The sequence below is a fragment of the Rattus norvegicus genome, chromosome 1 (genome assembly GCF_036323735.1).
Source record: "Rattus norvegicus strain BN/NHsdMcwi chromosome 1, GRCr8, whole genome shotgun sequence".
Lineage (NCBI taxonomy): Eukaryota > Metazoa > Chordata > Mammalia > Rodentia > Muridae > Rattus > Rattus norvegicus.
Genome location: NC_086019.1, coordinates 159,917,893 through 159,942,564, shown reverse-complemented (window position 1 = coordinate 159,942,564; position 24,672 = coordinate 159,917,893). Strand labels below are relative to the sequence as shown.

General features: G+C 44.6%; 1 protein-coding gene across 4 annotated transcripts in view; it reads right to left on the bottom strand.

Annotated features, from left to right (window-relative positions):
* Nucleotides 1–24,672, bottom strand: part of Tenm4 (teneurin transmembrane protein 4) — a 2,974,939-nt gene that overhangs the window by 731,985 nt on the left and 2,218,282 nt on the right. For all 4 annotated transcript variants that reach the window (XM_039113155.2, XM_039113170.2, XM_063262756.1 and 1 more), the window contains exon 8: nt 387–553. The gene's annotated coding sequence lies outside the window, so the exon portion shown is untranslated. The remainder of the gene's footprint in view (nt 1–386; nt 554–24,672) is intronic.

The window sequence follows — 24,672 nt, the reverse complement described above, 5'->3', positions numbered from 1 at the left end:
CCACAGGATCTGCTCAGGTTCGATCTGCTCCCCGTAGACATGAGGGAGAGTAACTCCTGATTGCATGTAGAATGATTAATCCAACGACTGACAAGTGCCCGAGGCTAAATGGGCACCCAGTCCTCGGTGGCAGGGATTACTCAAAACTTGCATCATAGAACAAGCAATGACAGGACTGAAGACTGGAAGCAGGCAGTTTTTCATCCCAGGAATCTACATGCCCTCTCATCCAGGACCAGGAACACATAGGGTCTTCCTCCTCCCACTTTGTGATTTCTAACTTCAGCCATACCCTTTTCCCCAGCCAGCCCCTCCCCATCCAAGCTGCAGCCAGGTTGCTATAGGGGGCGGGGACAGCAGAGAAACATAAAAGTATAGTTTCTTACCGAGAAATCAGGTCTTCTCAGGTCCTGGGTATGCACAGTTCTCAGGAGACACGACACCAGGGTTGCCAGGGGAACCTGAAATACTAGTTTGCCACAATCCTGCAGGAATTACGTCCCAGGGGTGAGTAGGGAAGTGTCAGTCATTCAAAACTGCTGAAGCTCAGAGTCTGAGGGAGAGAAAAGGAAGCAAAGGGAAAGAATGTCTCTCAGTGGCCAGGCGGCAAGCAGAGGAGTCCAGCTTCGGGGCTCTACCCACCCCCACCTGGTGTTGGTTGTCAGGGAGCGTGTGTTCTTGCTTCATGTTTTGTGCTGGTGTTTTCATTTCTTTTTCCCTGAGCCCTGGCACTGGGGAGCGTGGAATGGCTCAACCTGTTGTAATCAAACATGTGGGTTGCTGCTTGTTGCAAAGATATTGCAGCAGCCTCTTCATTACAAGAGGCTGTTCTTGGATGCAAAGAATCAATTTCCTTGCCTGTGGGTGCCTGCTTGTGCTCCAGGACATGGATGGAGCAGAGTTCTTGCTGAGATTGGGGACTGAGACAGTGGGCACAGGGTTTCTGGTCATGTGCTGTGTTCTCTGTAGCTGTGCTCCTGGTTTCCACTGTCTTGACTGGAGCACCGCTCTTAAGAGATGAATTCTCTGCGTGCAGATGGGATTCAACCTCAGACTTGAAGCTACAGCTTTAAGGCTGACTCCTGGAAACTCAGTGGTCCCAGTATCTTAGGCTTTCTTATCACAGGACACACTCTCGATGGGACTGTCCTAGGGAAACAGGGGAGGCATTCATGTCCCCAATTTGTTGGCTCCTTCCTTCCTTCCTTCCTTCCTTCCTTCCTTCCTTCCTTCTTTCCTTCCTTCCTGCATGTGTGAATTCATCAGTTTATCCTGCATTCACCATTCATCCTTATACCAATTACTTTGTCTATTATTAATTTACCTATTCCCTTTCATGTTCATCCACCCATTCAGTATTCACATACATTTTCGTTCACTCACTGATTGACATGTTCATTTGCATTATTATTTGTCAAGATTCATTTATCACTTCCTGCTCTCTATTCATTTTTTTATGTATGAAGCATTTACTTTTATTTTCTATACCCAACATCCATCTATCCATCCATCCATTCATCCATCCATCCATCCATCCAAACATCCAGTAAATCATTTTAAATTCACTGATTCATAGATTTGTTGTCTGAGGTATAAATGTTCATCTATATGCACAAATTCATGCAATTCTTTATGTGTTGAAGATACATCCTAAGTCCTACTATACGCTGAGAAAATAACAGCACACTTGTTGGTAGCCCTGAAAACATATGTATGAGTAACATTATAGGAATTATATGAACAGGCTAGATTTAGGAACACACACACACACACTCACACTCACAATTAAGGAAAAAAGAGGTCATAAATTTGAACCCGAGCAGAGCAGGGAAAGGTATATGGGAGGGTTTGGAAGGAGGAAATGGGAAAGCAAATTAAAATTGCAATTAAAGTATGATTTCAAATGTCAACAATGCAATGCAATGCAATAGCAAAAGAATGAAAGTCTGAAGAGAACAGGTGACAGCAGACACAGCTTCAAGTAACCAGACTTCAACATGAGGAGGAAGATGATGGATCCCAGGGACAAAGAGGATGTGAGGACAATTTGTAGTGAGATCCGAGGGACCTCCTCTGTTCCCCAGGGAAAGAGTGTTAGACTTGGATTTAACCTTACAGAGCCTCAGCCTTGAATCTAGTATGCTTTAGCCAGTGTAGCTTTGCACTTGTTAACCCAATCTCGGAATCTGTCTCATCTGTAAAATGGGCATGAACTGGCCTGAGGCCATGGCCCAGGTGGTAGAGTGCTTATCTAGCACACACAATGCTCTGACCCAAGTGAATGGGTAGTGGTAGGGGAGCTCATGCTCATAATAGCTGTAGAACTCTGGAGTTGGAGGTCATCCTTGGCTGTGAGTTTGAGTCCTGCTAGGGGAACATGAGACCTTGTCTCAAATGAAATGAAATGAAATGAAATGAAATAAAATAAAATAGGGAATCTGCCCACTCTCACCTCCGAGTGGCTGGAGAGACTAAATGGGGTCACTGATGTCAAAAACCTGTCAGATTAAAAGAAGTGCTCTGTAAATGTTTGTCTTCTCCCTCCTTCCTCTTCGGATTTCTTTCCTATACCAGTCATCAAGTTTCCTTTTCCCTTCTCTGAAGGCGGTAAGGAGAGAGGCTGAAGGTACTGCTCCCAGGGAGTTGCTCCAGGGGCTAGAGGAGCCAGAAGTTAATCTCCCAAAGGTTTCTAGCTCTTGGGGGGGGCCTGGAGAAATGCCCAGGGAAGCTGTCAAATAGTCTTTCAGATGTAAAATCTGCCAAGTGAATCAGCCAGAGAAATCAATTACCATAGGATTTGCAGGAACCCTCTGCACTGGGTGAAAGGGGAAGGTGGATTGTTTTAGGGAATGAGGGAGATCAGGACTTGGCAGCCACTTAGGGAGGGAGGGGCAGGTGGAGGTGTATGGTCTGAGAGAGAGGAGAGGGAGCCCCATATTTTGAGAAGTCTGTGCTCCCATGTAGGCCATGCAGAGATGTTCCGTGCGTGCCTTCTCACTTGTTTCTTGCTGTGGCCTCATGAGCCAGATATGTTATAAACCAGGAAACTGAGGGGGCCTGAAGCCTGTCCGAGATTATGCAATTAATAAGTGGTAGGCACAGTGTTTGAATGCAGGCCTGTGTGAGGCCAGAAATTCTGCTTTGATCTGTCAGGGTGCAGAGCCTCACAAAGGTTGCCCATTGTCTGTGGTAATTTTTTTTTAAGGTCTATTCATTGGGAGATGTATGAAGGATCATTGTCTTAAGTTTTTGCTGTATTTTGAAACTCTTACTTGAAATGCGAACAGAAGTACAGAAAGTCTTCAAAAGAACGTGTACAAATGGGGAGCCTAGGGAAATAACTTTTGGTAAAGTGCGTGCTGTGCAAGCCTGAAGAACTGAGTTCAGATCCCCAGTACTCACATATATGCTCAGCAGGGTGGTGCACACCTCTAACCTTCTGCTGGGATAGGTGGAAACCTGGAGACCCCTGAACTTTGCTAATAGGGCTGTCTAGCCAAGTGGTGAGCTCCAGGCCCAGTGAAAGAGCTTGTTTCAAAGACACACGGTGGAGAGCAGCAAAAAATGAAACCCATCATTGACCTCTGGTTTCCTCATGGACAAGTACACATGTGCACACGGACTCTCTTTCTCTCTCTCTCCCTCTCTCTCTCTCTCTCTCTCTCTCTCTCTCTCTCTCTCTCTCTCTCTCTCTCTCACACACACACACACACACACACACACACATACACACACAGAATTTAATTTGGGGGAATATATATATATATATACATATATATTATGTTTATAGTATATATTGCTTCCTCTTCATTTTAAAATACTTTGGCAATGAGGACATAAAAATATGTCACCAAACACCAATGGCTCCCTTTGTGCTACACAGCAGGGACTATAGGCCATGGCCATCTTCACAGGACTAATTTCACAGTCTGTGCTTGCAAATGAGAACTTAAGAATGTGGCAGGATCGGTCCTCATATTCCAGATACATGACTACAGGCACGATGGGAAATAAAGGAGCAGCAGGCTAGCTAGAATGAACAAGGCCAACGACCGGGACTGAAGGGTATCCCTTACTTCCTAGGCCCTGTACCTGGTGACATCACTGTGCTTTGATGTCACTGAGCCTTAGGAGGTAGACGAGTTAAAATGAGAACCTTTGGATGGATCCTAACCCAATCTGGTGACTGTACAAATAACAGAGATGAAGACGCAGAAGGGTACAGCGGCTGTTGTAGGGAGTCACAGCTCTGAAGAATCAGTAAGAGGACAGCCATTTGCAAGCCAAGTCAGCAGCATGCTTTAGAGGAGATCAACCCTACTGGCATTTTAACCTCGGATTGAAGGCCTTTAAACAGTGAGGAAAATGTCTGTTGTATAGGATACCCAGGTTCTGTTGCTGACTTAGTTGCTCTTCATTGGCTAAAAAAGTGGGGCAGGGATGGGGTGGTAGGGCAAGGATGGAGCAGGGATTTGTTAGAGACTGGATCAGTGGCCTTGCACTCAGCAGGAAAGGGCTTCAGCATTTTCACCACCATCCTGATGCGGCTGAGTCAACAGTGTAGGCACGCCCTAGACTGAGGAGGATGTGAGAAGGGTGACAGCCTGTGCTCAGGAGAAACATTCTGAAGGACTCAGAGTGGCACTAGGAGAAAGACAAATGTCTGAGGTGTGACCATTTGCCTCCCCCTCCCCTACACTCGACAAAGGGTGGCCTAGAGCCTCCGTTTTCTATGGCAGTAAGCAGGAAGAGTTCCCAACAAATGTGGCTGACTGCACGCTGCTTTTATATCCTGAAAACTCTACTAAAGCTGCAGGGGGAATGTTGTTTCTAAGGTGTAATCCGATGGTGACGGGAAAGGGTGCAAACATGGCAACAACTGTCAGTAGGTGGCAAGAGAGAACATGGGGGCCAAAGCTAGAGTCCGTATAAGTGTCACCATTGAACTTACAAATGGCACAGGAATTGACAACTTCAATTGTAGCTGTGTTGATATTTCTTCTCTAACAAGAACTTTTGATTAACTTTTATTTCCTCCTTATGGCTCTTGACACATTAAAGGGTGTTTTTAAAAAGGAAAGAAGTTCCAAGAATTAGTTGTGAGGGTTAAGCAATAAATATAAACACATTTTTTTACCTCTTTTTTTTTTTTAAAAAAAGAGAGGAATGAGCTCCCTCTTACATAATCAGATAAAGAGACACCAGCTGCCATTCAAGTAAATGCTCAAACATGGAACGAACAATAGCAGGTTCAATTAGGGCCCCCTCCACCCTATGGGCTAACAGAATGATTGATATTGATGACCATGCAATGAATAGCAATGTTGCTAGGCCTGGGGGCTAGGTGTGATCACCCTCTGTATATATATAATCTACACATACAAACACACAGTGTGTGCAAATATACATGTGAAGCCTTTCATAGACTGTACTGACATTTTGTTTATTAAAATAATATTGCATATGGTTCTACGTTATAGGTAACCAGGAAGTCATTCATTTAACAGGAGCTACTGGGGTACCAATGACAGTGTGAAGGGCTCTAGCTTGAGGTTGGAGACATAGGAGGAGACAAACTCTGAACTCAAGGTATGCTCAGTATAAGGTAACAGTGAGAACAGACCTGGAAATCAAAGGAAAACAACTATGTTTGAAGCTACAAAAGGAAAGAACAAACCAGACACAAGGAAGCCCAGAGGAGGAAACTTTCTTAGATAAAAGCCCTTTTTTTTTGTCTTTTGTTTTTTTGTTTTTTGTGGTTTTTTTTTTTTTTAAGGAAGAAAGGGAGAGAGAGAAAACTCATTTGAACCCAGTATTTGATAAAAAGTAACATCTAACTCTCATTGTTGCCAGAGAGTTCTTTTCAAAATGAGACTTGACCATGGCTTCTGTAGCTCTTTCCCGGGGAAATGCTCAGGTGCAAGGGGGGAAGAACCCCTCCTTCTAACAGTTTACCAATAGACTAAGCAGATGCTTGACAGTACCTTGAGGTGACTGGGAACTTGGATGCAGCTTCCTGTCCCCTCCTCTCTGTAAGTGTGTGTATTCTGTGAAGTATTGCTCATGGAAGGCTCACTCTTGGAACATGACAGGGGGGGCGAAGAGTAAGAAGAGAGACTCCTGTTTGGAGTCCGGTGGTGAGGGTTCAAGTTCTGACTTCAAGTTTTCTTAACTGTGTGACCTTGAACAAGTTATTGAACCTCCCCAATTTCAGTTTGCTAATCTACAGACTGAGAATCATGATGATAATCATAACAATAATAACAACAACAGTGATAATATCTACTAGGAAGGATGGAGGTGAGAATTTCAAGTTCATGGGACATGACTTTGCCTTATGTACTAAATATTTAACAAATTTGGATATCATTTTTATAATTTTCACCAAAGCCAACAAAAAATGCCTAGATTTCCTCTATTGCTCAAGGCACTGTCTCCCACTGGCCACTTAGTATGTTTCCCCAATGACCATCAAATGAATGACTTGGGATGATTTTCACATTTCAGTTGAAAAGATCAAAGATGGGTCCCACTGAGGAACCTAGAACCAATGTATCTCATGCATTGACAACTCAGAGAGAAGAAGGCTCTACCTGGCTAAAAAGAGACTGCCTTTTTAATTTAACCATGGGCTATAGTAGAAAAGATAATTCTTTAATTTTTTGGGCATGTTTTAACTACAGTACCTTTTTTTTTTTCCAGAGCTGGGGACCGAACCCAGGGCCTTGCGCTTCCTAGGCAAGCGCTCTACCACTGAGCTAAATCCCCAACCCCTACAGTACCTTTTTTGCAGGGGGGAAATTAATGACCAAGAGGTGTTGGCAGGTTGGCTGCACAGAGAACACACATCTATGATCTAGGTGATAACGTATTCAAATACTTGATATTTGTATTTGAGAAATCAGATTTGGGAGAACAATGCTGCCCACATTGCTAGAAGACAGTGCAAAGAACATTTGTATTTATCCTAGTTTGAGAGAGGGTGGTCATGATTGTAGTCTAATGTGGTGGTTTTGAGGCATTGCTAGAGTTAGAAACAGTCTGTGGATTGTTGGAGAAGAAGGCAGAAATGTCTAACTGGTCTAGTTCCTTGCCTACCCTCTCATGGAGTTGTCTCTTGTGGCATGTAATTCCCTTCTGAGTGTCAAGTGAATCCTATTTATACAATAATGAGATCTTTGACACCCACCCTTCTCACTGCAAGGACCCCCTTTTCTTTTCTTTTCCATCTTTATTAAATTGGGTATTTCTTATTTACATTCAAATGTTATTCCCTTTCCCGGTTTCCAGGCCAACCTCCCCTTAGCCCCTCCCCCTTCCCTTCTATATTGGTGTTCCCTTCCCCATCCATCCCCATTACTGACCTCCCCCTAACAATCCCGTTCACTGGGGGTCCAGCCTTGGCAGGACCAAGGGCTTCCCCTTCCACTGGTGCCCCTACTAGGTTATTCATTGCTACCTATAAATTTGGAGCCCAGGGTCAGTCCATGTATAGTCTTTGGGTAGTGGCTTAGTCCCTGGAAGCTCTGCCTGGTTGGCATTGTTGTTCATATGGGGTCTCAAGCCCCAAGGACCCCCTTTTCAAACGCCCCTTTATTCTCTGCAAGACTGCCTATTTACAAAAATAAGATTGGGAAGCTTATTAACAAGCTTGTGCAATGGGTACCGGAAGCAGACATGGTATCTGGGAGGCAAATTAGCCTTTGGAGGGCACTTCTATCCCAACAGCAGAGACAATCCCAGCAGTAATTCAGACTGTACTAACTAACTCCAGCCATTAATTATGAGTTTACTATGCACCAGGCACTCTGCATATGCAGCAACCTTCTAATTGACTAGTAGGGGCTACCAATTATTTTTCCATTGCAAAGATCCAGAAACTGAGGTTAGGGGAGGCTAGAAAGCTTATCTAAGATTACATGGCTGGTAAGGGTCGGACTTGCTGATCTCAGATTTATCTGACTTCGTAGCTCAAATTCATACCTAGTAAACTCAGTGGGGCTCTTCTTTCTGACAGAACGATGTCATTATGCCTGGGGGTGTAGCTTAGTGGTATAGTGCTTGCCTACCACAAAAGTCATGAATTCAGTGCCAAGAGAAGGGAAGCTGAAGAATGTCCCTTGTCTATGGCTTGAATTGTGAAACTAGAGACAGTATGGGATTTTGCATAGAGTTATCATTGTCTCCAAAATTCCCCTAAAGCTGTACATCAAATTTGAAAGCAAATATAGAAAAAAATATCATCAGGACTGATCTAATACACCTTGCTAGAAGTATTACCCCATTTAAAATACTTAGATTACATATGTCTTTTCTGTATTCTCTATGTACCCCTTCCTTTTCTATACTGAATGATTTTAGTTGCAATTACTTAAATTAGTTTCCTTTTTCTGCTATAACAAATTAGCACCCATTTAAAGATGCCAAAGAACAGACATTTATCATCTTATAGATGCAGAGTGTGTAAGTCCAAAATAGGCCCCGCTTGGCTAAAACTGAGTTTTCAGCAAGGGCTGTACTCTGTAGGAACTGCTCAGGCAAATGAACCCATTTCCTTGTGCTTGCAGAGTGGTTTTACAGTTCTTGGCCGTGGCTGCCTTCTCAAGGTCTCAGTGTTAGGACCCAGATGTCTTTGGGTTCCCTTTTCTGCTTAGCATATGGCAGTGAGATACCATGGTATTAAAACTGCATGAAATATCAAAATTCTTAGGTATGCATATGCTTAGGATAAAGTATTAGTGCTGCTTTGTTGGGGTCTGAAGACATAGTACAATGTTGACCGTAGGTGCTCAATAACTGCTTATTGAATGGAAGAATCACTGAGTAAACAAACATTTTTTTCCTCCTTTGACTTGTTGGGATTTCCGTGTTTGAATGAATTTCAAGACCACAGAGAGTGTTCTATGTGCTATTTAGCTTTCACTCTGGCTAACATTAGGGTTTATAAACATGTTCTTTCTCTAGGCCACTTAGCCTCTGCTTTGTTTAGTTTCTTCCATGTGTGATGTGATAGGTATTGCTTGCTGTTATACCAAAACACTGGGCCAAAGCCTCTCAGAGGAGGCAAAGGTTGATTTGGCCTGCACTTCTAAATCATAGACCATCCTTGAAGGAGGTCAGTGCAGAGACTTGACAGAGACATGGGAGGTGTGAGGAGCACAGAGATCATGGAGGAATGCTGCTTACTTGTTTCCTTGGCCAGCTCTTCATACAGCCCTGCCCTGCCTGCTTGTGGATGGCACAATCCACAGTAGGCTAAGCCCTCCCTCATCAATTAGCAAACGAGAGAAAGCTCCACAGATGTGGGCCTGAGCTGATGTAACCTGAGCAATTCTTCAGCTGAAGTTCCTCCTTCCTGAGAGACAATGTGTCCAGTTGTCATTGGATATGACAAAGGACCATCAAGGACCTGTCCTGTCTGCTAAAACTTTTCTGGAATGGGATGGATGCCCAACGCTCCCAATTCAGAGGTGAGGCTGCAGACCCACGAATCCTGGATTGCTGAGAGGAGGTGTTCACGGATCCCAGCCTTTCAATTGAAATGCGTGAGGCCATCAGTGAGCTTTGACCTTCAGTCTTACTTCAAATGGCCAGGTGATACCATTCCTTCCTTTGCTAGGCTTTCCTAAGAGCATGGACATTTAAGAAATCTAAAGGGAAGAGATCACCACTGGTGGCTTCTTGATCAGAGGAGCAAAGAGGAGGGATGGGCCATGAGTGGTATCTTCGTTAAGGTGACTATTGCTGCGATGAAGCACCATGACAAAAGCAACCTGGGAAAGAAAGGGCTCATTCAGTTCATACTTCCGTATCACAATTCACCATCAAGGAAGTCAGGACAGGAACTCAAGTAGGGCAGAAACCTGGAGGCAGGAGCCAATACAGATGCCATGAATGGGTGCTGCTTACTGGCTTACTCATTGTATTACTCAGGGTTCTCTAGAATCACAGAACTTATGGAATGCCTATCTATCTATCTATCTATCTATCTATCTGTCTGTCTGTCTGTCTGTCTGTCTGTCTGTCTGTCTGTCTGTCTATCTATCTATCAAAATTATTAGAATGACTTACAGGCTACAGTTTAATTAACACAACAATGGCTCGATGTGAATGGAAAGTCCAAGAAGCTAGTATCTAGAACTTTCTCAGTCCCACAGGCTGGATGTTTCAGATGGTCTCCTGTATAAGAAGTAGGCTCCATGGATGTGCTGGCAAAGTGAATGCAAACATGCAAACCTTCCTTCTTCCACTGTCCTTATATAGGCCTCCAGAAGAAGGTATGGCCCAGGTTAAAGGTATGCCTCAAAATTTGGACTGGAGGAGTGTGTCGGTCCAGATCAAAAGTGTATGTAATCTCACATCAAGGTACAGATGGAAAGCTTATGTCTTCCAGCATCAGGATCCAGATCACTGGAGTGCCTTCCATTTGTGGATCATAGTTCCTTCCAGATAGAGTCAAGTTGACAACCAAGAACATGTATCAAACTCATCATAGCTTGCTCAGTCTGCTTTTATATTTTACTTTTTAAGATTTAGTTATTTATTTATGTCGAACATTTGCAGGGATGAAGAAGGGAGTCATAAGTACTCAACCGCAGGGTATGCTCCCTGTCCCCAGCATCCAGGAATTTCCCTGCAAATCTGCCCTGTAAAAGGCAGCAGGTTGGTCTGGCCTGATGCACCTGGAATGGGTAGGGGCTCAGGGGTATGAGTCAGGCGGTACTGGCTCACATCCTCTTTCTCCCTGGCCTTCCCATGGTCTAGCCTGGATACCAGCTTCCTGATGCATGCCACTGTGGTTTGGGTAAAGGTGTCCTTTTAAATGGACAGGAAATTTTATTACAATCACACAGATTTCTTTATATAGGCTCTTGGCTCCCTGTGGAGATGGCTTTAGAGTTCTGTGTGATAAGACAGGGTAGCTAGAGTCACATAGAATAGGTTGAATAAAGGTTTTGGAATTTTTCCAAGCATGCTGCTACAACATGGCAATGCTTTTCACTAGGCAGTTGGGGACCCAGAATGAAGTCTCATTCACCTCTAAGTTCCTGAGGGTCCCCAGCCTACCTCCCTTTATGTTGTTGCAAGACCTTGAGAAATGAGAGGAGGTTTTCCAATTCTTTTCCTCAGTGCCTGTCTTCTCCAGTGATTGATCTTTCGTCTGTGGTGTTTGCTTTCTGTGTGTAGGGAGGTGTGTTGTGTGTGTGAGCATCGAGATAGCTGAGTGTGAAGGGCACAATCTTATGGGTCAAGACGATGGCTTTCCTGGCTGGGTCCTGGTGGCTTTGAGACTGTCTGGCAACACATGGGCATCACAAGCTTTCAGAACACCATTGTCCGAGAACCAGACTGAAAACCATCTGTCCTTTCTAAAGATTTATTTTATTTATTTATTCCATGTATGTAAGTACACTGTTGCTGTCTTCAGACACACCTGAAGGGGAAATCAGATCCCATTATGGATGGTTGTGAGCCACCATGTGGTTGCTGGGATTTGAACTCAGGACCTCTGGAAGAGCAGTCAGTGCTCTAACCACTGAGCAATCCTTCCAGCCCCCCCCCCCCATCTGTCCTTTCAAACACAGTGGAAGATGAAAGTGCCCAAATATCTGAAGGAAACAAAAGTGAGCATCTGCTTCTCCTGGGCCTCTCTCTGAAATACCTGGGGCCATGGAGATGATGTGTCTCTGGGTGGAGAAGTGAGAAAATCACGTGGGTGCGAGATGAACCTAGGTAGACAGTATTGTCTAATCCATACAGTGAAGAAGACTTAGTCAGGTTGTGATTAGGACAAGGTCACATGACCAGAAAGAGGCAGAGATCAAGGTCAAATCCAGGTCTGCCCTTTCCTCATACCATGTGCTACATTGTCAAGGGATCGGAAGGAATTTCCAGAAGAAGGAAACTGGGCTTTCATGAGTGAGTGTGTGAGCGAGTAAGCATGCAGATTGGTCGGCAGGACAGCACTTTCCCCAAGGCTGTCTAGGAATTGGCAAGGTTTCCAGACCTGTGTGCTCTTCACTCTCTATGCCAAGGTAGAACCTTGTGGCCACCTCACAGGAGGTGGGAGGCTCTTTGTCTCCATGGGGTAGCAGGTGCTAATGCTTTATGACTCCTCCACACCCACTTCCCACCAGCCAGCCTGTGTGGGTTGTCTCAGGACAGCACACACCTGACTGGGCAAATTGTGTGTGCCACCCTGCAGGCACACAGCTGTTACTCTCCCTTTCTTTCTTTTGTACCCTCTGCATCTGTATCAGATTTCATATTAAGACATCAGCAGTGCAGCGGCAGGAGGAGGCAGGATAGGAGCGTGGAAACTCCACCTCTGAGAATAATGCAGGACGCAAGCACACAGCACAGCAGCCAGTGTATTTGTCACCAGGCAGCCGCGTAGGGCCATGGGCTGAATTGTGTACCTTCTAGACTCATCTGACCCTCCTCGGAAGTGGGACGCTATTTGGAAATGGGGGCTTTAGGAGGTAATTAATATTGGATCAGGCCATGAGGCTGGGACCCTTAAGATGAGATTTGTGGCTTTGTAAGAAACAGAGAGAAAGAGATAGCTTCTTATCTCTGCCCTGCAAAAGAGAAAAAGAGGCAACCGCTTGTAAATCAGGAAGAGAGCTTTTACCAAAAATCGACTAGACTGACACCTTGACCTAGGATTTCCAGCTTCGATACTTGTAAGGAGTGTGTTTCTTACTTAAGTCACCAGTCGATGTTACTTTAATATACAATGACCTCAGAGGATTAGTACACCAAGAGAAACTCATTTCATCCGAGGTATGGCATAGTTACCTCAGAAGAAAGCTGTGGGGCTAGGCACAGAGACCCCCTACTAGGAATGCTATGACTTACCTCCTAGCTCTCAGGAAATCATCCAGGCTATTCTAGGTCTCTCCAGAACCTGAGGTGCCTGGTGCTCAAGATCTTGGCTCTATCCATACAAGTGTATTCATTTCTCTTGTTTTACATTAGAGCTGTGCTCTGAGGCCCTATTGGGAACATACTTCTCGAAGTTTCTTCAGTCATCTTGAAAGACCTCTTGGCTTCGAGTTTTGACTCCATCTCTCCCTCAGTCTGTTTTTCTAGTTTGTGCAATACAGACAATAATGGCAGGCATTTCATGGAGCTGATTAAAGAGAGATGTGAACAGCGCCAGCCATGCCAATATGAGCTGAACCTTCACATTGGATGAGAATGCTCTGTACATCTCTTTATGCTCACTGTAAAGTGCCTCTAAATCCTCCTCAGGTTTGGCCTGTGATTTCCGGTTCATAATGATGGTGACACCATGCTTGAGGCACAGGTTGACTGAGGTTGACTCCTGATCTACCCATGTGTAATCTTTTCCAATGACATTCACAGGGTGTTCTAGTGAACTTCAGAGCGATGATAAAAGTGATCATAATAATAATGACTCTAAACAGAACTTTTTGAGTGCCTACTATGTGCACATACACCCTACTAAATGCATCATCTCAACCCTCACCCACATCTTACAAGATTAGAACTAACTTACATTCATTTTTATAAAGAAAGAAACTGAAGATCTGAGAAGGAACCTGTTCAAAACTCCAAATCCAATATCTGTCAAAGACATGATTAAATTCCTCATCTATTTAATTCAGGACCCATTAACCTATTTACAGATTTCAAACTACTCCTGATAGGGGCCAGACTGGGGATTAAATTGATGCCCAGATGTGCAGGTACATCAATTGTGAACTGGAGATCTCTTATCCCACTTAACCAGGGTGGCCACACAAGCTTTGCTTCACATAGTCATGGTAGGGAAGGGGATACAGACAGAGAACCATATTCGTTTTGTTTAATACAATATAAAATAAGATATCCCAACATTAACCAAACAGCCTGTGATGCAACTCCTAACTGAGGTGTCTGCCCTTTAAAGGCACATTTGGTGAGTTGCAAACGGAGACTGTTAACTCTGCCCTTTCTCTTCCACTTAGATAGTTGTACTGGCTATTACCCAGAAAGCTTTGTTTCCATTCTCACGATCTGTGTGTGAACTATCACCATCAGTGGAAACTGGTGGAGAGCCTCATGCTAGAGACCAAGGGTGTCTCTGGGTGAGGAGAAGGGAGGGCTTCTACAAAGACACACAGAAAAGAGGAGCCAGGGAGACCTGGGCATTGCATGCATTGTGAAGTGCTGACACCAACTCTCTCTCCAAGGAGCCTTTCCCCAAGTGAACCAAGAGATCCACCTCACCCTTGCTCTGAAAGCCCCAGGCTAACTCCATTTCACAACCTCCCAGGAGAGGATCAGCCACAGGCAAAGGTCTAGTTTCCAGTACTTTCTCAATTCTTCCTATTGAGGCATTTAACCCCATGCCCCCTTGCAGAATGAGGCAGACAGTATCCATTGACAATATCCATTATTAAAATTATCCTTGTGATACAAAAGGAACCAAGGTCTCTACATGTGCACAGTGAAGACCATACACGGAGGAGCTAACACACAGTGACATTAGTTACCCTTCCACATGGAGGAGCTCATGCAGTGACATCAGTCACTATTCCACCTGGAAGAACTCACACACAATAAGATAAGTCACCTCCCAGGGTCTTCATTTTTCTTAGGTAGGGACTGAGTGCTAGAGAGGTTATGGAGCCTGCCTGTCACTAAAAAGCACAGGTCTGGACTGGCCTCTGACTTGGATATGAACACAGTATTGCTTCTGATACTCTGCTTTGACCGGACCAGCAAATGTTCAGCCCTCAAACGGATGCTAGCGACACAGTCACCATGGTCTGACAACACGGCCAATGTAGGAAGCAGCATCAGCACTGAACCAGAGGTGAACAACAGCCCCTGAACAGCACGTCTCCCATAGCCCACATCCATTCATAACCTTCCCAAGCAGCTTGATGAAGCCAGAGGTCACTGTGAACTAAGTAGGGAGCCACACCTCACAGCAGCTTACAAACCTCCACCCCAGGTCTCAGAGCCATTTCATGTACTATGTAGCATTCCTGGGCTACATAATTCAGATATTGCCTTAGCTGATTTTATGCTTTCTCTTCTTTCTTTTTTGCTTTCCATTTCCTGGTCCTTTCCCCCTTCCTTGTCCCATCCCCCTACACCTTTGTCCCATCCCCCCCTACTTTTTCTCCCTTGCCTTCCTCCTCTCTCTAACTTATTTTTTATTTGACCATTTCCCTCCACACAGGGTCTCTTGTAACCCAGGCTAGACTCTAATTCTTGGTCCTCCTGCCCTTACCCCTCAAGTGCTGGCACCACAGGATTGGATTGTGCTACCATCCCAAGGATACTTTCTTAATTTGTGTTATTTATCATTTTTCTCCAGTATAATTCCAAAATAAGACAGATTTTTAATGTATGTTTAAGATATCAGTACAAGATATCTTTTCTATTTATATTTTATTATTGCCTCCAAGTTATTAGGCACTTGGCAGGGAAAGTTTTTGTTTTATTTTGAATTAAAAATGCACAAAAGTTTTTCTCATGTTCACATTTCGTGATACATTCAACATCCCTGAAACAATAGAAACAGACCCTTTAAAACTGCCTCAGGAAAAAGTGACTGAACCCAGATGTTGGTAGGCGGCTGCTTAGATATGTGTCTTTAAGAAGCAGCTATGTGTTTGCGACCATCAGTTCACGGACTTCTTAAAGTATTATTGATTTATTCATCTGCATACATATTCTGAAACTTATGAAATGGTCTGAGGACAACTTGCAGGAATCAGTGCCTTTCTTCCACTGTGTGGGTCCTGGGAATCAAACTCAGGATGTCCGGATTGGTAGTAAGTGTCTTTACCTGTTTAGTCAGTGAGGGCTAATTTTAAATGTTTGACTGACACAAAGCTTGAGACCCTAAAGGTGCCAGAAAACTTGGATATTTGATTCCATGCTATTCCTGCCTTAAAGCAGCGCGAGTAGGTTTATGGAAACTAAAGGACTTATTGAAGGTCACTTAGCAAGTGGTCTTGAAGGAAATTCTCACTAAAAGTACATGATTGGGCCACATGAAATTTGAGTTCCACGGTCTAGTATAGAGCTGAAAAATGTCCCTTCTGCTCCCTCACTGCTCTCTCAAGATGGCTATAAGTCCTTAGTGACGTCTGTCCTTGGAAAAATAAGGGTCTTATAACATGTAGTCTTACTTTGGGTAAGCCTGGGGTCTGGTTTGTGGAACTTGATTAAAGGTTTTATGCAAATAAGTTTTCTGATTGGCTCCAAGTTCTCTGTTGAAAAGATCTCTTGAACTGACTAGGCATTCACAGACAAGTATGATTCTGACTCTTTCAAAGGAGATAGTTCTATGAGAATACAGCTCTGCAAAGGGTAGAAGTAAGAAGACAAGGGGAAAGTAATGCTGGGCTCTTTTATCACTACACTATGTAATCCTCCTTATCTTCAAGACCCCACTCAAATGCTGTTTATCCTAGGATGCCTTTCTTGATCTCTGTTCTTAGAGCGGCTGCCCCTTCTCTGACAGAATAGCACTCTATGCTCTGACACTGTCAAAAGCTCTCTGCCATTTGTCTAGCTCTTTGTGGGCTTATTTTATCTTTCCTTCTTGACTGAGAACCCCCAACGCCTTTGGTTTTACTTCCTTATGTATGCATTATATAGATCAGAGAAGGTAAGGGTGTCTCCTTATATAACCCTGGTATCAGGTCTGGAGGGATAGCCTCAGTGGCTGTTTCTCCAGAACCCTTATTTTGCAAGTGTGAGGACCTGAAATTCAGATATCAGCATCTAAAAAGCTAGGCATGGTCATGCATGCCTGCCTGTGACCTCACCATTGCTGGGAGCAGAGAGAAGAGGGCTACTGGGGCTTCTCTGGCTGACAGCCTCCTTCATTTCTAGTGAGAGATCCTGCCTTAAAGGAAAAGGCAGAGACTGGTTAGGCAGGATACCCAATGTCCTCCACTGGCTTTGGAACACACACACACACACACACACACACACACACACACACACACACACACACACACACACAACCTCTGAAAAGCCTTCAAGTGAGCCAGGAGTCTTCCTTGTCCTGTTTTGCCCAGGCTTCCTTAGAAAAGCCTGCATCTCTGCAAAGGTGCCCCAGGCCCCCTCAACACTGTCTGTGCACCACACAGCCTCTTTATGGTGTACTACATGCCGATCTTCTCTGGTCAGAAAACAGAAGGCAGGTTCCCGGCCACCACTCTTCCTCACATTGGGAGCTTGAGCAAGTGACTGCTTCTCCCGCCTGTCTCTGTCATAAAACAGACACACCCTGGATTCTGAAGAGTCCAGCTGCAAAACAAATCTTTGCACAGAGTAATCTCAACAAATAACAGCTTTTTTTCCCCAATGACAAAAAGAACAAAATATGTTCAGCACAGTGTCCCACATATGGTGTGGCTGCAAGGGCCATGAGAGGAAGGTTTTTTTTTTTTTGTTTTGTTTTTTTGTTTTTTGTTTTGTTTTTGTGTGTGTGTGTGTGTGTGTGTGTGTGTGTGTGTGTGTGTGTGTTTGTTTTTTTTTTTTGTTTTTTGTTTTTTTTATCATTTCAAGTTGCCGGTGGCAATATGGAGTCAGGATTCTTTGAGCAACTGGGGTGAAGTTCTCCCTTTGCTTATGGTTAGTTGATGAAACTGGGATCCATTACTTCATTCTTCAAAGACCAGACTCCCCATTCCTAGGTGGACAATGGTACTTAATGGAAGTGTACTGGTTTAAGAAGAATGGCGTTCATTTAAGGACAGCTGTTCATTTTCTGGCATGATCTATTGGAAACTACCCCCATCCGGCCGGCAACCAAGATCTTGGTTCTTCTTTCCTTGAAACTGAGTGTGTTTGTAGGATGTCAATGGTGGGATAAAGGAGTCTATGCCACAGAAAGAGCCTCTTCTAGTACCTTACTTACACCAGCCAATAGTTCATATCTGCCGCATGTGTGAGTGAAGAAGCTCCTACCTTTGTATTTTTGGGTCTGAAAACTCAGACTTTGAGGAGCGGAGACCAGCCACTTCACTGCTCTTTCCAAATTCCTGACTTGCAAATTGTTTTAAGCTAGAAAAATCACAATAATATATTATATAGCAGGATTTTTAATAAAACCACGAATACAATAAATAGGCAGAAGAAACAGCAGGATCTGTGATTAGAGAAGTTCCAATAATATCCACTACCACAGACCTGGAAGACCAAGCTGCCGCCGGAGACTCCACCCCTGAGGTCATGCCCCGCCCACCACCCTCTCAGCCAATGGCGATTCAGCTCAGTCTGTGAACTGCCTTCCAGCTTCTCTGGTGGCTCTGGGGACAGAAGAGAGGCCGAGGGTGTGGAAGCTTGCTTAAGTGGCTCCTGACTCACAGCTGCAGCGGTGGGTCAGCTTTCTGCCCGCTTTTGGGTGGAGGTGGGGGTAGCGGCTGGAGATGCTTTAGTAGGAGTGGCTGCCCCGCCCGGCAGCTCCTTAATCTCTCTTCTCTGCTGCCTTTACCTACTTGCCCGACAGAGGTCAGCATACTGGACACATTCTTTGTTGCGGTTAAGCCAAGCCCTTAAGGCTTAGAATTGCTTTAAGCCTGATTAACTCCCAAGGAGACAGAAACATTTACATTTTGGGACAAGAGAATAAGATATTTAATCGCCTCTTTAAAACACATGCTCTCCTTGTTACTCAAAGCCAGGCAACTTCCCACCCCCCTTTCCTTTTTTCTCCGTGGCTGTGCCTATTTCTTTTGTTCTCAAACTAATCTCTCTCCCCTTTCTTCCTTCTCACTCTTTATTGGTCAGCCTTCTTGCTCTTTCTTTAATTTTGAAAAAAGATTTACTTATGCGTATGAGTTCTTATGTGCTTGGTGTCCCCAAAGGTCAGAAGAGGGAGTCAGATCCCCTGAAAGGGGAGTTAAGGATGACTGTGAACCACCACGAGGGTGCCAGAAGCTGAACCCAGGTTCTCTGTTAAATCAACAAGTAATCTTAACCTCTGAGCCATCTGTCTAGCCGCCTTCTTGCCCTTTCTTAACCAAATTTCTTATTCTTCTGGATCCCTTTTCTGTGGCTCTGTTGTTCCTCTCTGGGAATCTTCCAGCTTTGAGGTCTTCCACTTTCCTGTTCCTTTGCTCCTGAACAGTGAATTGCTTCAATTGTCATTGAAGCTGCCATCAGAGTGGTTCCCCAAATATTATCTAACAGAGGAGCATGGATTCTGGAACCACTGCTTCTGATCTGGCTTATTTCTGGTGGAGGCATTCAGCGATGTGTTTCAAATTCAACGAGCCAATTCATACAGTGGGAGGCCTGGTAGAAGGCACAGTGAGTTTGAGGTTCCATCACAGATGTCTCCCACTCTGTCTTTTGGACATAATCTTAGGGCAATGAGCAAGGCTGCTTGAGCCTTTTTCTGAAGGCTTGGCAAAGAGCCCTGAACTTGGGGTAAGGATCTCATCTCCCACCCAGCTGTTAGCCAGTCACTTTATCTCTGAGCCCTCTTAGTCGGCTCTTTACCCATAAAATGGCTAGCGGCCATCAACTTGCCTTTCTCAGGGGACTATTATGGTGCACATACAAGCTAATGAATGGGAAAGCATTTTTGCAAAGTATAACGTGCTGTACAAATTTAAACCCTTTTTATTATTGTTGTTATCATGATCATAATTTTTATGTTGTGCTAATGCTCAGCTTACAACTCATCAGTATTAAGAAGAAGAGCTCTGTGTGGAATGCAATCTTGCTTCCCCCTCATGAATGAATTTAGGGTGTCCTTGGGGATAAATCACTATTTCAAGGGGCTTCATCAAGTCCCCTGCTTCCTCCCCACTTTGCTCAGGTTGGCTTGCAGAGGAGTTGGAAAGCTGAGTTCATCCTGCAGGCTTGGTTCAGCAGCTTCCCAAGGTGCACTGCCTCCTTTACCCACGCGTGCTCTCTGCATTTCTGCCTCAGGTCTCCACCTGACCACCATAGACTCTATGGCCTCAATGGCACAGACTAGCTTCTTCAAGGGTCACCTTAGCTCATCTAGATGATGTGTTCTCAGGAGGTCCCTGTTCTGCCTCCTGTTCCTCTGCTCCAGCTTCCGCTATCCTCAGCCTCAGTCTCTTGGGCTCCCCCGTGTGGCAGGTCGTGGCCACACCTTCCTTATGGCCCTAGAGGAAGAGGTCCCCCATCAGAGAAAGGAGATAGTACCCTGACCATAGACTTCTTCATCCTTCCCCCGCCGCCGCTAAGACCACTCACTCTCCTGATGTCCAGTGTAGGAAGAGCAAGGGCATCTATTAATGCTGTGCTTTTGGAACCAGTCACAACCCCTGCTCTACCTTGAATGAGCAGTCTCTCCACTCTGCAAGCTTGGCTCAAACAAGAATACCTCCAAGTGAAAGGAGCTTACATGGCACTGGGAAGGGGGGGTTGTGAAGGAGTTAGGGCAGGACTGTGGGAAAGAACTCTCTGTTCTTCCCATCCTACTCCAAGACCACTGCCTGCACTGTGCCAACCCACCCAGATTTATCCTGGCCACATGCTGACGTCCCCAGTTTCTTACCACATGCCTCACTCATTCCTGCATCTCCCTCTCAGAACCTCTGGGTAGCCTCAGGGCCTCTCAAATCCACCTTTCTCTACTTCCCATGCTGATTCAGATGCGTTTTACAGATAAGAAAACAGACAGCTGGCCTGAGGTCTGGGGCTCTTGGAGTGGTAGAGCCAGCCCGAGGTCGTCAAAGTGGAAGCTTATGCAGTCACTGGGGTGGCCTCCTTCCCTCCTTTATACCTTCACCCAGTGACTCTTGACTTCTGTCCTCCTGGACCCCACGATGGAATGGGACAGAAAATCCCATAAACAAATCCTTGACACAGACCAAAGCCATCATGGCATAGGAATACATTCAGAAATCAAAAACCACGTAAGAACTAGATATTATCTTGCCCGAAGAGCTGACAGTGGTGTTAGTAGTGCTTTTGTGTATATGTGTGTATGAGTCTGTGTATGTGTGTGAGTGTGTGTGTATATGTGTATGTGTGTGTATGTGTATGAGTATGAGTGTGTTTTGTGCGTGTGTGTGTATGAGTATGAGTGTGTTTTGTGCGTGCGTGTGTGTGTGCGTGTGTGTGTGTGTGTGTGTGTGTGTGTAGAGGGGACTGCCATGAAGCAACACTGAAAACATCTTTCCAGAAGTCAGAAACTCCAAAGGGAAAAATACAAGTGTTTTGTGCTATTTTTCCTACAACTTTCTATGGCAGAAACTGCTAATCATTCCTGACCAATGAACCCAAATATGGCTTCAGAATCATATTCTAGTATAAATATATATGCTAATATATGTATATATGAATATATGCCAACACACATATTCAGGTATCTATCTATCTATCTTTCTATCTATCTATCATCTATCTAAACACACACACACACACACACACACACACACACACACACACAGGCCCAGAGAAGGTACTACCATATGCGTGTCTCTAAGGTTCAGGAGCTCCTCAGTCCCACCAGGATCTGCCATGCTGAACCATCCCCTGATCTCTCCTTCACTGGAGAACTGGGACTCACCGAATTCTTCTAGTGTGACAGTTCTGTGACACCAAAAGTAAATACTATCTTTGTCACCACTCAGATCACACCTACCAACGAGGTGGTCATGACTGTTGTCACTTTAGAGAGGAAGAAGCTGGGGTCAGAAATATCCCTTTCTTGGCAAGGTCACACAGCCAGGGAGCTGAGCAGACTCTGCATGGTAACCCAGTGTCTTACCTCAGAGCCTATTGCTTCTTTTCTTTTCTTCTCCTAAATGATTATAAAATGTTTAAGTGTTGAAAAAGGTTGAAGATGCATGCGAATGTGCTATCTCCACTCTCCAGTAAGGACATGGCGAGGAGCCTGCTTTATTTTTGCAACACGCCACCATGCCCTTCCTAACACATAAATAAAAAGGATTTAATAAAGCAGTTGAGCAATGCTCAACATTTCTCAATGAAGCAGGCTCTTAGTGGAGTTTAAAAAGAATTTTCTTTATAAATTGAAATCGTGCCTTCAGATATTTCACCTCTTGCAGCAAGGAGAGACTGTAGCTCACGGACTGGCTTGTCTGACGAGTAATTTAATGCCACCGACATAGATCTCGATTTCTCTTTTTACCTTTAATCAATTTTAACAAGCCAGATGGTCATTGCAAATGGCTCCTCTAGCATCTCCCTTTCTGCCTCCACTGTGCTGGGGGGATTTATTGGAATGTGGTTCCTGGAACAATCTCATCATTTCCCATTCTGGGCTTTCCCTGCAGCCGCCATTTAGGGCACTCCCTAACCTCCACAACTGCACCTTCTCTGGCTCCTCAAGTGGAGGGAGCTCTGTGTCTGTGCCCTGCTCTGTCCCTCAGCTCATGGCAGCTCAGAAGCACACACATGCTTTGCACTAGCTATTTATGTTGTAATTTCTCATTAGACAGCTTTGCTCATCTATAATCTATGCATCAGGAACGAGTGTAGTGGTGGAGACCACAGTTTCCCGGCGTTTTTCTTCTTTATGATCTTTAATACTTAGAGTATTGGAGCTAAGTTTCTTTCTTTCTGTATTGAACTTTATAGATATGATCACAGAGAATTACAGAATGTTACAACTTGTACTAAAGTTACACTGTTAGTTTTGAGGTTCAGGGTACATTCTGAGCACCAATCCTCTTTACTAGGATGTAGTGGATTCTCATACTTTTTAAAAAGTGGAAATTGCTTGCAGTTTTGCTAAAAATCTCAGACATCAATCCCTTTATTCTCTCTATTTATTGATCACTTACTATGTACGAGGATTTATGCTCCATTCCTGAGAGACAGCGGTGAACAGGATAAAGAAGATCCTTGTCTCTTAAGGCTTAGCTTGGAGATGGAAGATAGAAAATAAAGAAGGCTGTGGTAGGGTGAGTAATGGCTCCCAACAAAGATCTCCTCATCCTTATCCCTGAAAGCTACCTGACACTTTACAGATGTGATTAAGCTGTGTCTTTGAAATGGGGAATTAACCTGGATTACCCAGGTGAGTCCGATGCAATCGAAAGAGCCTTTAGAAAAGCGAGGCAGCAGGCTCTCAGTCTCAAAGAAGGTAGGGTCTTGGAGACAGAGGTCATATAGCTGTGACTGACAGCTCCAAAATGGGAGAGGCCACATGTCAGAGGAGGAAAGCACTCTCTTGCTAGACTGTGGGAGGGCAGAGGAAGTGGACTTCCCTGTCCCAGAAGTCTCTGCAAGGAATGCAGCCCTGCCCACCCACATCAGACTTCTCACTTGGGAAACCATTCAGAGTAAATCTCCTTGGCCTGAAGGCAGTTGGCAATTTGGGACAGCTGCGACTGGGGCTGAATGGGTAGAGCAGTTACAGATTTTGACCCAAGCTATGAATGAAGGCAAGATCACACTGAGATAACAACCCCAGAAGGCTACTCTAAGAGAAAGGATAAGAGAACACTGCCCAAGAAGGACACTCCAGGCAGAGGGAATGGCAGGTCTGAAAGACTAAAACATGAGAGCAGACAGCCATGGTGGGCAGCTGCAGCAAGAGTGGTGGGTACTGTTGAATGAGGTTGGAGATTACATTGGGCTCAGATCTCAGTGTCGTTTAGACTACAGTGAGGGGTGTGGTATTTGATTAAAAAAGTAGAGAAGCTGCTGAAGCATTTTAGAGGGTGGGTGGGTAAATTGTTACTGTATTGGTCAGACTTCCTAACATGAAGAAGACCCTTCCTTGGGACAAATAGAAAGCTTAGTGACAGTCAAGAGAAATATGTCTTCCACATGGGTGCACCTGTGACCTGTCACATTCCTAGAACAAGCCAAGCGCAGTCTTCAGTGGGAAGCAGAAGCTTCTTTTCGTGCTAACCTAGCACTCCAGTTCTTTAGGAGCAGGGCCCCAGAGAGCACAGTAAGCAGACAGAGCTGTAACCTTCGGTAGGATTTATAGCAGTGAGAGCCGACCCCTGACAAGGAGGCACTCAGCATCACTGCATTACTGAACTTGGAAGGCTCCTGCCCAGGGGTGGAACCTCCTCTGAGGCACTCTGTGGATCTCTGGATCCCATTTAAATACAGCTTTAGACTGTAAGCTATGTGAAGCAAGGCGCCATCTGCACTTTATCTCTGTAGCTCTAGGTTAGCACGTCATGGGAGCTCAATAGGCCCACGTGGAAAGCTGGGTTATGTGGAATAGAGGGACATCAATAAAATAGACTTTTCTTTTTTATTTTTCTTTTCTTTTTCCTGGAGTGTGTGTGAGGGTGGAAATCAGTTATAGGAAGAGTACTAACAGGAAAAATACAAGTATCAAAACACCTATTCATGGTTCTGTTCTGAAGATATGGCTTTATTCTCATGCAACTGATACTAGAGAGCAACATGAGCATGAGAGAAAATCCCCTGGAAAGCTCTAGGGATTTGCCTAAAATCAGCAGAGTATGTGGGAACACACCACATACACACACACATACACACACACACACACACACACACACACACACCACATATACATTCACAGATACACATACATATACATACACACATACACATACTACACACACACCCCACATATACATTCACACATACACATACTACACACACACCCCACATATACATTCACACATACACATACATATACACATACACATACCACACACACACACACACACACACACACACACACACACA